The 12,201-nt window shown below is 38.6% G+C and overlaps 1 pseudogene; it reads right to left on the reverse strand.

Moving 5' to 3' along the window:
• Positions 1-10,106, reverse strand: part of LOC125156979 (nascent polypeptide-associated complex subunit alpha-like) — a 74,171-nt pseudogene extending 64,065 nt beyond the window's left edge.
• Between the last annotated feature and the right edge of the window lie 2,095 nt (positions 10,107-12,201).

A 12,201-nucleotide genomic window follows, 5' to 3' on the forward strand; every position in this document is an offset into this window, starting at 1 on the left:
GATCTGTTCTATTGGTTTTTTTTTAGTTTATGTATAATTCATTTCCATTCTAATCTTTATTATTTCCCTTTTCTTCTTCTGGCTTCAGGCTTCATTTGTTGTTCTTTTTCCAACCCCTTTAGGTGTAAGGTTAGGTTGTTTATTTGAGATTTTTCTTGCTTCCTCAGGTTGGCCTGTATTGCTCTATACTTCCTTCTTAGGACCTCTTTTGCTAAAACCCAAAGGATTTGGACTGTTGTTTTCATTTTTGTTTGTTTCCATTTCTTTATTATTTCTTCTTTTATTTTTTGGTTGACCCATTCATTGTTTAGTAGCATGTTGTTTGGCCTTCATGTATTTGTGGTCTTTCCAGAATATTTCTTGTCGTTGCCTTCTAGTTTCATAGTGTTGTTGTCAGAAAAACTGAATTGTATGTCTGCAATCTTTTTTTACTTGTTGATACCTGCCTTTTGACCTAATATGTGATCTATTCTGGAGAATGATCCATGTACACTTGAAAGAATGTGCATTCTGCTGTTTTAGTATGGACCATTCTGAATATAACTATTAAATCCATCTGGTGCAGTGTGTCATTCAAGGCCATTGTTTCCTTCTTCTGTTTAGATGATCTGTCCATTGGTGTAAGTGGGGTGTTAAATTCCCTTATTATTGTATTATCAATTAGTTCTTTTATGCTTGTTCTTAATTATTTTATATATTTGGGTGATTTCATGTTATGTGCAGAAATACTTACAATTGTTTTATCTTCTTGTTGGATTGTCACTCATTATTATATAGTACCCTTTTTTGTCTCTTGTTATGGTCTTCTTTCAAAGTCTAGTGTGTCTGATATAAGTATTGCTACTTTGGCTTTCTTTAACATCCATTTACATGATAAAAGTTTCTGCATCCCCTCACTTTCAATATACAGGTGTCTTTAAAACTAAAATGAGTCTTTTGTAGGCAGCACTTAGATGGGTCTTGTTTTTATACTTTCTGACACACTATGTCTTTTGAGTGGAACGTTTAGTCCATTACATTCAAAGTAATTATTGACAGATATGTATTTATTCCCATTTTATTCGTTTTGTGATGGTTTCTGAAGATTTCTCTGATCCTTTCTTCCTTTTTTCTTTCATGTTTTACTGATTTTATTTAGTGATATATTTGGATTTTGTTCTCTTTATTCTTTGCATGTTTATTAGTGGTTTTAGATATATGGTTAACATTATGTTGGCATATAATCTCTTCTGCAAATAGTCTATATTAAGTTGATGATTATTCACGTTTGAACCCATTGTTTTCTCCTCTCCTCTCCTTGATTTAGGTATATATTATTATATTTTATATCCTTTTTTGTATGAGTTTCTGACTGCATTTTACAGAAATATTTGTTTTTACCACTTTTGTGTTTCCTGTCTTTACACTATCACTTTTGGTCTCCCCTTTTCACTCAGTGATACTCCTTTAATATTTCTTTCAGGCCTGTTCTGGTGGTCATGAACTCCATTAGTTTTTGTTTGCTTTGTTTGGAAAACTCTATCTCTCCTTCTGTTCTGTAGAGTATTCTTGGCTGCATATTTTCCCCTTTCAGCACACTGAATATACCATGCCACTCCCTTTGCCCTGGAAAGTTTTTGCTGAAAAATCCTCTGGTAAATTTATGAGGTTTCCCTCATATGTAACTGTCTTCTTTTGCCTTGCTCTTTTTAAGATTTGTTCTTTGTCACTATATTTTTCCATTTTCATTGTAATATGTCTTGGTGTGGATTTTCTTTTGTAGATTTTGTTGGAGGTTCTATGTGCCTCCTGGAACTAGATATTTGTTTCCTTTGCCAGATTAGGGAAGTTTTCAGTTATTATCTTATCAAATAAATTTTCTTCCCTCTTTCTCTCTTCTTCTTGGACTTTTATAATGCAAATGTTATTATTCTTGATGGAGTTACTGAGTTCCCTAAGCTTATTCCCATGTTCATAATTCTTTTTTCTCTTTTGTTCAGCTAGATTACACTCCATTATTCTGTCTTCTAGGTCACTGATTCGTTCTTCTTCTTCTAGCCTGGTTTTTGTCCCATCAACCATGTTTCTGACATCATTTATTGAGCGCTTTATCTCTGATATGTTATTCCTTACCTCTGTGTTAATGGTCTCACTGCTGCCTTCCATACTTTTCTCAAAACCAGTGAGTAAGTATCTTTATGATCATTACCTTAAATTATCTATTAGGCATGTTACTTATATCTGTTTCACTTAGGTCTCTGACTGTGGCCTTGTTCTATTCTTTCAAATGGGATAAATTTCTGTCTTCTCATTTTGTGTAAGTCCCTTTGCCCACTTCTGTCTGTTAGAAAAGTCAGCTACATCTGCTGCTCTTGAAAGGATGACGTTATGAAGAAGAGAACCTGTAGTGCCCTGCAGTGTAGTGTTCCCTGATCCCCAGCATTTGGTGTTTCATGGAATGTCTCAAATATATGTTGCATTGCATGTGCTCTGCACTTGTGTCCTGGCCACTTTGTCTCTCAGTCCAGTCATTTGCAGTGGCTTTTTCAATGTTGTGGACAGTGTTTTTTCCCTTACCTGAATATGATGAGTTTTAACTACCTGTCTTCTTGTCTGCTTGTGAAATGAGAACTGTTGCCACATCCGCTGGACACTAAGGCCCTGCAAAAGTCCCAGGTTGGGAGATGCAGTTTAGGCTGGGGTTTGGGCCATTATTCAGGGGGAGGGGGCCAGACATGCTAGCTCTGAGGCAAGTATGACTTGGAGAGGTGTTTCCACTGGAGTGCAAGTGGTGTGGCTTGGCGTAATCAAGTTAAGTATCAAGTGTGAACACTCTCCTGGTTCCTGCAGGCAGTCCTGTGCTGCTTATGCTTATGTTTATGCTTATGGACAGGGAGTAAAATAGCCCGTGCCTGTTCCTTTGTTCCTGGAGAGGTCTCTCTAAGATTGTTGCCTTTCTGGGACACTCTCTGAGAAGAGCAAATAACTTCTCCACTGTGTAATCCAGGCACTCTTCATATTCCTTTTTCCATACTGTGTGTCCATGGGCTGTTTCCCTGCATCTCTCCAAGAGTAGTGAAATGCCCTCCAGGCTCTCCCTGAGTCAAGTTTACTGACCATTAAAATTCTACACTTTAAATTTTTCAGTTGGGGCGCCTGGGTGGCGCAGTCGGTTAAGCGTCCGCCTTCAGCCAGGTCACGATCTCGCGGTCCGGGAGTTCGAGCCCCGCGTCAGGCTCTGGGCTGATGGCTCAGAGCCTGGAGCCTGTTTCCGATTCTGTGTCTCCCTCTCTCTCTGCCCCTCTCCCGTTCATGCTCTGTCTCTCTCTGTCCCAAAAATAAATAAACGTTGAAAAAAATTTTTTTAATTTTTCAGAAGATGATGAAGCAGCATGGAGACTCTAGCTTGACTCATCCCTGAAATGCAGCTAGATCACCACCAAACCATTTTGCATGCCTATGAAATTGATCTGAGTATTAACACAACAATTTGCATACCTTGAGCCATAGAACTTGGCATATACATGGTGTGCAGAGGTGAACTGGGGGAGAGAAAAGCTGTGGAGGGTAGGAAGTTGTTTTTGCAGAGAGAGGGCAGAGAAAATCAAGGAGGAGAGTGTGGCAAATCAGGATTGTGAAAGAAAAGCACTCCCCCTGAAAGTAGCTGGAGAGAAAGACCATGAATACTTGGAGATTAAACAACATCCTACTAAATAATGAAAGTGTTAACCAATAAATTAAAAAGTAAATTAAAAAGTACATGGAAGCCAATGAAAATGAAAACTTGATAACCCAAAACCTCTGAGATGCAGCAATGGCAACTATAAGAGTAAAATATATAACAATCCAGGCCTTCCTAAAGAAGGAAGAAAGGTCTCATATACACAACCTAACCATACACCTAAAGGATCTGGGGAAAGAACATTAAATAAAACCCAAAACCAGCAGAAAAAGGAAAATGATAAGGATTGGAGCAGAAATTAATGATATCAAAATTTAAAAAGAACAAATCAATGAAACCAGGAAATTGTTCTTTAAAAGAATTAACAGAATTGATAAACCCCTAAGCAGACTGATCAAAAAGAAAAATGAAAGGACCCAAATAAACAAAATCACGAGGAGGAGAGATCACCACCAACACTGAAGAAATACAAGCATTAATAAGAGAATATTATGAGCAATTATATGCCAACAAATTGGGCAATCTGGAAGAAATGGAAAAATTCTTAGAAACATATAAACTACCAAAACTGAAACAGGAAGAAATAGAAAATTTGAGCACACCCATAACCATTAAGAAAATTGATAATGGTTATGTAATCAAAAATCTCCCAACAAGAGTCCAGGGCTGCATGGACTGAAGCTGTTCCAAAAAAGAGAAGTGGAATGAAAACTTCCAAATTCATTCTAGAGGCCAGCATTACCTTGATGTCAAACCAGACAAAAACCATGCTAAAAAGGAGAATTACAAACCAATATCCCTGATGAAACTCAATGCCAAAATTCTCAACAAGTCACTAGCCAACCGGATCCAATAATACATTAAAAGAATTATTCACCAAGATCAAGTGGGATTTATTCCTGGGATGGAGGACTGGTTCATTATCTGCAAATCAATCAATGTGATGCATCACATTTTAAAAAAACAAATGATAAGAACCACATGGTCCTCTCAATAGATGCAGAGAAAGTATTTGACAAAATACAGCATCCTTTCTTGATAAAAGCCCTCAAGAAAGTAGGGATAGAAGTATCATACCTCGAGATCATAAAAGCCATATATATAAGACCCACCACTAATATCCTCAATGGTGAAAAGCTGAGAGCATTCCCCCTAAGGTCAGGGACAGAACAAGGATATATACTCTCACCACTGCTATTCATCATAGTGTTGGAAGTGCTAGCTTCAGCAATCAGACAACACAAAGAAATAAAAGACATCAAAATCAGCAAGGAGGAAGTCAAACTTTCACTCTTTGCAGACAACATGACATTTTACATGGAAAACCCAAAAGACTCCACCAAAAAGCTTCTAGAACTGATACATGAATTCAGCAAAGTCACAGGATATAAAATCAATGTAAAAAAAATGGTTGCATTTCTATACACCAATAATGAAGCAACAGAAAGAGAAATCAAAGAGTTGATCCCATATATGATTGCACCAAAACCCATAAAATACCTAGTAATAAACCCAACCAAAGAGGTGAAAAATATATACACTGAAAACTATAGAGAGCTTATGAAAGAAATTGAAGAAGACACACACAAAAATGGAAACATTCCATGCTCATGGATTGAAAGAACAAATATTGTTAACATGTTGATACTACCCAAATCAATCTACATATTCAATGCAATACCTATCAAAATAACACCAGCATTCTTCACAGAGATAGAACAAACAATCCTAAAATTTGTATGGAACCAGAAAAGACCCTGAGTAGCCAAAGCAATCCTAAGAAAGAAAATCAAAGCCGGAGGCATCACAAGTCAGACTTCATCTGTATTACAAAGCTGTAATCATCAATACTGTATGGTACTGGCAAAAAATAGACACATAGATAAATAGAACAGCATAGAGAACCCAGAAATGGACCCACAAATGTATGACCAACTCATTTTCAACAAAGAAGGAAAGAATATTCAATGGAAAAATATAGTCTCTTCAGTAAATGGTGTTCAGAAAACGGGAGAGTGACATGCAGAAGAATGAACCTGGACCACTTTCTTACACCATACACAAAAGTGAACCCAAAATGGATTAAAGACCTAAAGGTAAGACAGGAAGCCATCAAAATCTAGAGGAGAAAACAGGCAACAACCTCTTTGACCTCGGCTGCAGCAACTTCTTATTTGACATGTCTCCATAAGCAAGGGAAACAAAAGCAAAAATGAACTACTGGGACCTCATCAAGATAAAAAACTTCTGCCCAGAGAAGGAAACAATCAACAAAACTAAAAGGCAACTGATGGAATGGGAGAAGATATTTGCAAGTGACATATCAGATAAAGGGGTTAGTATCCAAAATCTATAAAGAACTTATCAATATCAACAATGAAAGCACAAATAATCCAGTGAATAAATGGGCAAAATATATGAATAGACACTTGTCCAAAGAAGACATCCAGATGACTAACAGACACATGAAAACATGCTCAACAGCACTAATCATCAGGGAAATACAACCACAATGAAATATCAGCTCACACCTGTCAGAATGGCTAAAATTAACAACGCAGGCAACAACATATGTTGGCAAGGATGTGGAAAAAGAGGAACCCTTTTCCACAGCTGGTGGGAACCCTTTTTGCACAAACTGGTGCAGCCACTCTGGAAAACAATACAGAGGTTCCTCAAAAAATTAAAAATAGAACTACCCTAGGACTCTAGGTATTTATCCAAAGGATACAGGAGTACTGTTTTGAAGAGGCACATGCACCCCAATGTTGTTTTTTAATTTTTTTTAATCTTTATTTTTGAGAGAGAGAGAGACAGAGTGCGAGTGGGGAAGGGGCAGAGACAGAGGGAAATACAGAATCTGAAACAGGCTCCCAGCTCTGAGCTGTCAGCACAAAGCCCGACGTGGGGCTGGAACTCACGAACTGCGAGATCATGACCTGAGCCAAAGTCAGACACTTAACCAACTGAGCCACCCAGGTGCTCCTACACCCCAATGTTTATAGCAGCACATTGACAGTAGCCAATGTGTGGAAAGAGCCCAAATGTTCATCGACTGATGAATGCATAAAGAAAATGTGATATATATATATATATATATATATATATATATATATATAAAATCAACAACGTGGATGGAACTAGAGTGTATTATGCTAAGGTAAATAAGTCAGTCAGAGAATGACAAATATATGACTTCACTCATATGTGGAGTTTAAGATACAAACCAGATGAAAATAAGGGAAGGGAAGCAAATCTAATATAAAAACAAATTGGGAGATAAACCTTAAGAGACTCTTAAACACAGAGAACAGTCACCAGAGGGTTTTGGGTGGGGGAATAGGCTAAATAGGGTATGGGCATTACGGAAGGCACTTGTTGGAATGAGCACTGGGTGTTATACATAAGTGATGAATCACTGAATTCTATTCCTGAAATCATTATTACACTGTATGTTAACTAGGATTTAAATTTTAAAAATATATTAAAAATTATTTACATGATGGCTGGCATACTATAAGTCTGTTAAAATTTTCTATTTCTTCCTGTTTTAGTTTCTAGAAATTAATCCTTTCTTCCAGATTGCCCATTTTGTTGGCATACAATTTTTCATAATATCCTCTTATGATGGTTTGCATTTCTAAGGTGTTGGTTGTGATCTCTTCTCTTTTATTAGTGATTTTATTTATTTGGATCATGTGTCTTTTCTTTTTGATAAGTTTGAGTAGGGGGTTATCAATATTATTAATTCTTTCAACAAACCAGCTCCTAGTTTCATTTATTTGTTCTATTGTTTTTTTCTTTCTATGTCATTTATTTCTGCTCTAATCTTTATTATTTCCTTTCTCCTGCTGAATTTTATTTGCTGTTCCTTTTATAGCTCCTTAAGATGTAAGGTTAGTTTGTGTATTTGAGACTTTTCTTGCTCCTTGGGGTAGACCTGTATTGAAGTACACTTCCCTCTTAAGACTTCCTTTGCTTCATCCCAAAGTTTTTTGTCTGTCATGTTTTCATTTTCAGTTGCTTCCATGTATTTTTTATTTCTTCTTTAGTTTCCTCATTACCCCCATTCATTCTTTAGTCTCTATGTATTTGTGGTCTTTCCAAAATGTTTTTTCTTGTGGTTGACTTCAGGTTTTATAGCATTGTGATCAGAAAATATGCATGGCATGATTTCAGTCTTTTTGTACTGATTGAAGCCTGGTTTGTGACCTATTATGTGATTTGTTCTGGAAAATGTTCCATGTGCACTCAAAAGGAGTGTGTATTCTGCTGCTTTCAGATGAAACGTCTGAATATATGTTTAGTCCATCTGGTCCCGGGTGTCACTCAAAGCCACTGTTTCCTTTTTGATTTTCTGCTTAGATGATTGCCCCATTACTGTAAGTGGGGTGTTAAAGTTCTCTACTATTATTTTATTATTATCTATGAGTTTCTTTTGTTTGTTATTAACCAATTTATATGTGTGGTTTTCCAAGTTGGGGGCATAAACATTTACAACTGTTAGATCCTTTTGATGGATAGACACCTTAGTTATGATATAATGCCTTCTTCATTTCTTGTCAGTCTTTCTTTTAAAATTTAGATTGTCTGATATAAGTATGGCTACTCCAGCTTTCTTTTGGTGTCTGTTAGCATGATAAATTGTTCTCCATGCCCTCACTTTCAATCTGCAGATATCTTTAGGTCTCAAGTGAATCTCTTATAGGAGGCATATAGATGGTTCTTGGTTTTTTTTTTACCCATTCTGATAGTACGTATGTGTTTTGATCTGACCATTTAGTCCATTTACTTTCACAGTTATTATTGAAAGATAAGAAGTTAGTGCCATTGTGTTACCTGTAAAGTTGGTATTTCTGGTGATGTTCTCTTCCTTTCTAGTCTTTATTGCTTTTGGTATTTTTTCCCTCACTCAAAGCGTCTGCTTTAATATTTCTTGCAGGGCTCATTTAGTGGTCATGAACTCCTTTAATTTTTGTTTGTCTGGGAAACTTTGTCTCTTCTTCTATAACAGAAAACCACAAACAAAATGGCAATATTAAATCATTCCCTATGAACAATTACTTTAAATACAAGTGGATTAAACCCCCCAATCCCTGGAAGAAAGGATTAAAAAAGAAGATCCAGGGGCGCCTGGGTGGCGCAGTTGGTTAAGCGTCCGACTTCAGCCAGGTCACGATCTCGCGGTCTGTGAGTTCGAGCCCCGCGTCGGGCTCTGGGCTGATGGCTCAGAGCCTGGAGCTGTTTCCGATTCTGTGTCTCCCTCTCTCTCTGCCCCTCCCCCGTTCATGCTCTGTCTCTCTCTGTCCCAAAAATAAATAAACGTTGAAAAAAAAATTAAAAAAAAAAGAAGATCCAAAAATAGGCTGTTTATAAGAAATTCACTTTAAATTTCAAGATATAGGAGAAGATAATGGTGGCCAAGTAGGATCCTAGGCTTATCTCAGCCCACAAACGCAACTAGATAACTATCAAGTCACACTAAATACCTCATAAATTGACCTGAAGACTGACAGAACAAACCCCAACAAACTAAAGAGAGACAAGAAGCCACATTCAAGAAAGTAAGAAATGTGAACACATATGGTTTAGGGAAGAAATGGATCATGGGTGCTCGGGAGGGGAGGTAGCTGTGGTCATGGAGAAGGGTGTAATAGAAAGGAGCATACAGAGGAGTGCACAAGGAGAATATTTCCCCAAAGCCATTGGTTTGGAAAATGAGAAGGGCTGAATTTCATGAGTTCTTTCAAACAGCAGGGCTTAAAGCCTGGAGACTTAATGGTCAGCAGGCTTGTCTGGGATAAAGCCTGGAAAGCACAGCCTTATTCCTGGAGAGAAGGCAAGAAAACGACTTGGGGGCATAGAGTGTGGAAACAGTGATCTGAAGAATTCCCGGGGACCACAGGAGGGAAATCATTCACTATTCTAGGAGAATTTCAGTTAGCAACAACACTTACAGAGATGCCTTACTGGATACAAGGTGATGGCTGGTGCCATTTCCCTCCCCTGACCTTCAGCATAAGCACAGGGCCACCAGAGGAAAACAGTTCAGCATGGACACTGGCTGCCTAAATTGTTTACACCAATTCTCACCTCGTTGTGCTCTGACGGGACTGTTTTTCTCAGTCAAACTCAGTCTCAGCACAGTGAGCCCCTCCCCTGGAAGACTAGCACAAACTTCATCTCCCATCATGTATCATAACCAGAGAGTTCTGCATGGCCTCAGTTCTAGTGGAAGTAGTTTCAGGTCTCATTTCACAAGCATACCAGAGCACACCTTATCAAAACTTGCCACGTTTGGACCAGGGACAAACTTCCCACAGCAGGCAAAGAGAACTTCTGCAGATGACTGGCCAAAAAGATAGAGCAGCCTGAACACAACAGCAGACCACAAACGGTGCACACCAGAGACACTCTCTGAAGCTCCAGGCCCTGGGCAGTACATGACTTCTTCTTCAAAAGGCCATTACTTTCAGGAGAAAGAGGCATAACTGGCTTTTCTAACACAGAAAAGAAGGGAGAGACTTAGATAAAATGGAAAGCCAGAAGAATTTATCCCAAATGAAAGAACAAGGTAAGACCACGATGAGAAAACTAAGAAAAACAGATGGAAGTAACATGCCTGATGGAGAATTTAAAGGAACAATTATAAGAATATTCACTGGGTTTGAGAAAAGAATAGAAGACATCAGTGAGACACCACAGTGATAAAAGAGTTTAAAAAGAATCAGCCTGATGGAGAATTTAAAGCAACAATTATAGGAATATTCACTGGGTTTGAGAAAAGAATAGAAGACATCAGTGAGACACCAGAGTGATAAAAGACTTTAAAAAGAATCAGTCAGGGGGAGGAGTTAAGATGTCAGAGCATTAGGGGGCCCCTATGCTTGCCCCATTCCTTAAAACAGCTAGATAAATATCAAATCATTCTTAACACCCAAGTAATCTATATGAATGCTGAGAGAAAACATTGCAGTTTGTTCATGGAAGGTAGGAGGTGTAGAGACATGATTCTGGGAAAAAAAGAACCACAGGTTCTGTAGAGTGGTGGGAGCCTTGATCACAGAGAGAGGAAAGAGAAACAGAGAGAAGGCATTGTGCAGGGATTGCACAAGAGAAACACTTCCCCAAAGCCACTGGCTGGGAAAACTATAGCGGTTGATTATTTCAAGATTTTACAACCAATGGAGCTCAAATATGGAAGCTTTAGAAGTCTGAGCCACAGGTGTGTGGAGCCTGGTTGGCATACTGGTGCTCCTCTAGGGAAGGAGGACAGAGACCCTGGGGTGGACAGAGTGATTTGAGGACCCCATTGGTTGCACTGGGAGAGACAGCTCCCCTTCTTAGAGTGCATTTGGGAGATGTGGCATGGCCTCTCGGAAATAAAGAGCTAGTGGGTACCAATGTGCTGCTCCAATCATTGCCATAGGAACAAAAACCCCTGCTGATGGCAGCAAGCTAGGTGCCAGCTTTTTGCTGGGCTTTACCATAAACTCCAAGCCCCTGTGTGATTCTACAACTTTTTGTGGAAAAAACCATCACCAGCTACAGCGTGATGAGACCCTCCCCCAGAGGATCAGTGCATGTTTGTGCCACACAGCGTCCCTAAAATTTGGAATTTTGAAACCCAGCCATTATGCCTGAGATAAAACACAGGAGTACTGTGCCATGTGACAGGCAAACAGCTTGGATACAGACAGGGTAAAGGTAGAGATCTGACAGAAGCTGTGGATACAAGAAGAGACATTGTTCAGAAGGAATAGAAAATATGAACAGATCCATAAACAGAAAAGAAATTCAATAAGTAATCAATAATCTCCCAACAAATAAAACTCCAGTTGGGAAAATTGGACAGACACGTAGAAGAATTAACCTGGGCCACTTTCTTACACCATACACAAAAATAAACTCAAAATGGATGAAAGACCTAAATGTAACAGGAAACCATCAAAATCCTAGAGGAGAAAACGATCAACAACCTCTTTCACCTCAATCACAACAACTCATTAGTGGACATGTCTCCAGAGACAAGGTAAACAAAAGCAAAAATAAACTATGGGGACCTCATCAAGATAAAAAGCTTCTGCACAGTGAAGGAAACAATCAACAAAACTAAAAGGCAACCGATGGAATGGGAGAAGATATTTGCAAATGACATATCTGATAAAGGGTTAGTATCCATGATGAGCAATGATTCAAGAATTCTTAATAAGATACTAGCAAATTGAATCCAACAGTACTTTAAAAGAACTATTCCAGTCGGTTGGGCTTCGACTTCAGCTCAGGTCATGATCTCGCAGTTCGTGGGTTCAAGCCCCACGTCGGGCTCTGTGCTGGCAGCTTGGAGCCTGGAACCTGCTTTGGATTCTGTGTCTCCCTCTCTCTCTCTGTCCCTCCCCCACTTGCGTTCTGCCTCTCTCTCTCAAAAATAAACATTAAAATTTTTTTTTTTAATTATTCCACACAATCTAATGGGATTTATTCCTGGGCTGCAGGGGTGCTTCAATATTCATGAGTCAGTCAAAACGATGCACCATATT

Source organism: Prionailurus viverrinus, chromosome X, assembly GCF_022837055.1.
Source record: "Prionailurus viverrinus isolate Anna chromosome X, UM_Priviv_1.0, whole genome shotgun sequence".
In the NCBI taxonomy this organism is placed as follows: domain Eukaryota; kingdom Metazoa; phylum Chordata; class Mammalia; order Carnivora; family Felidae; genus Prionailurus; species Prionailurus viverrinus.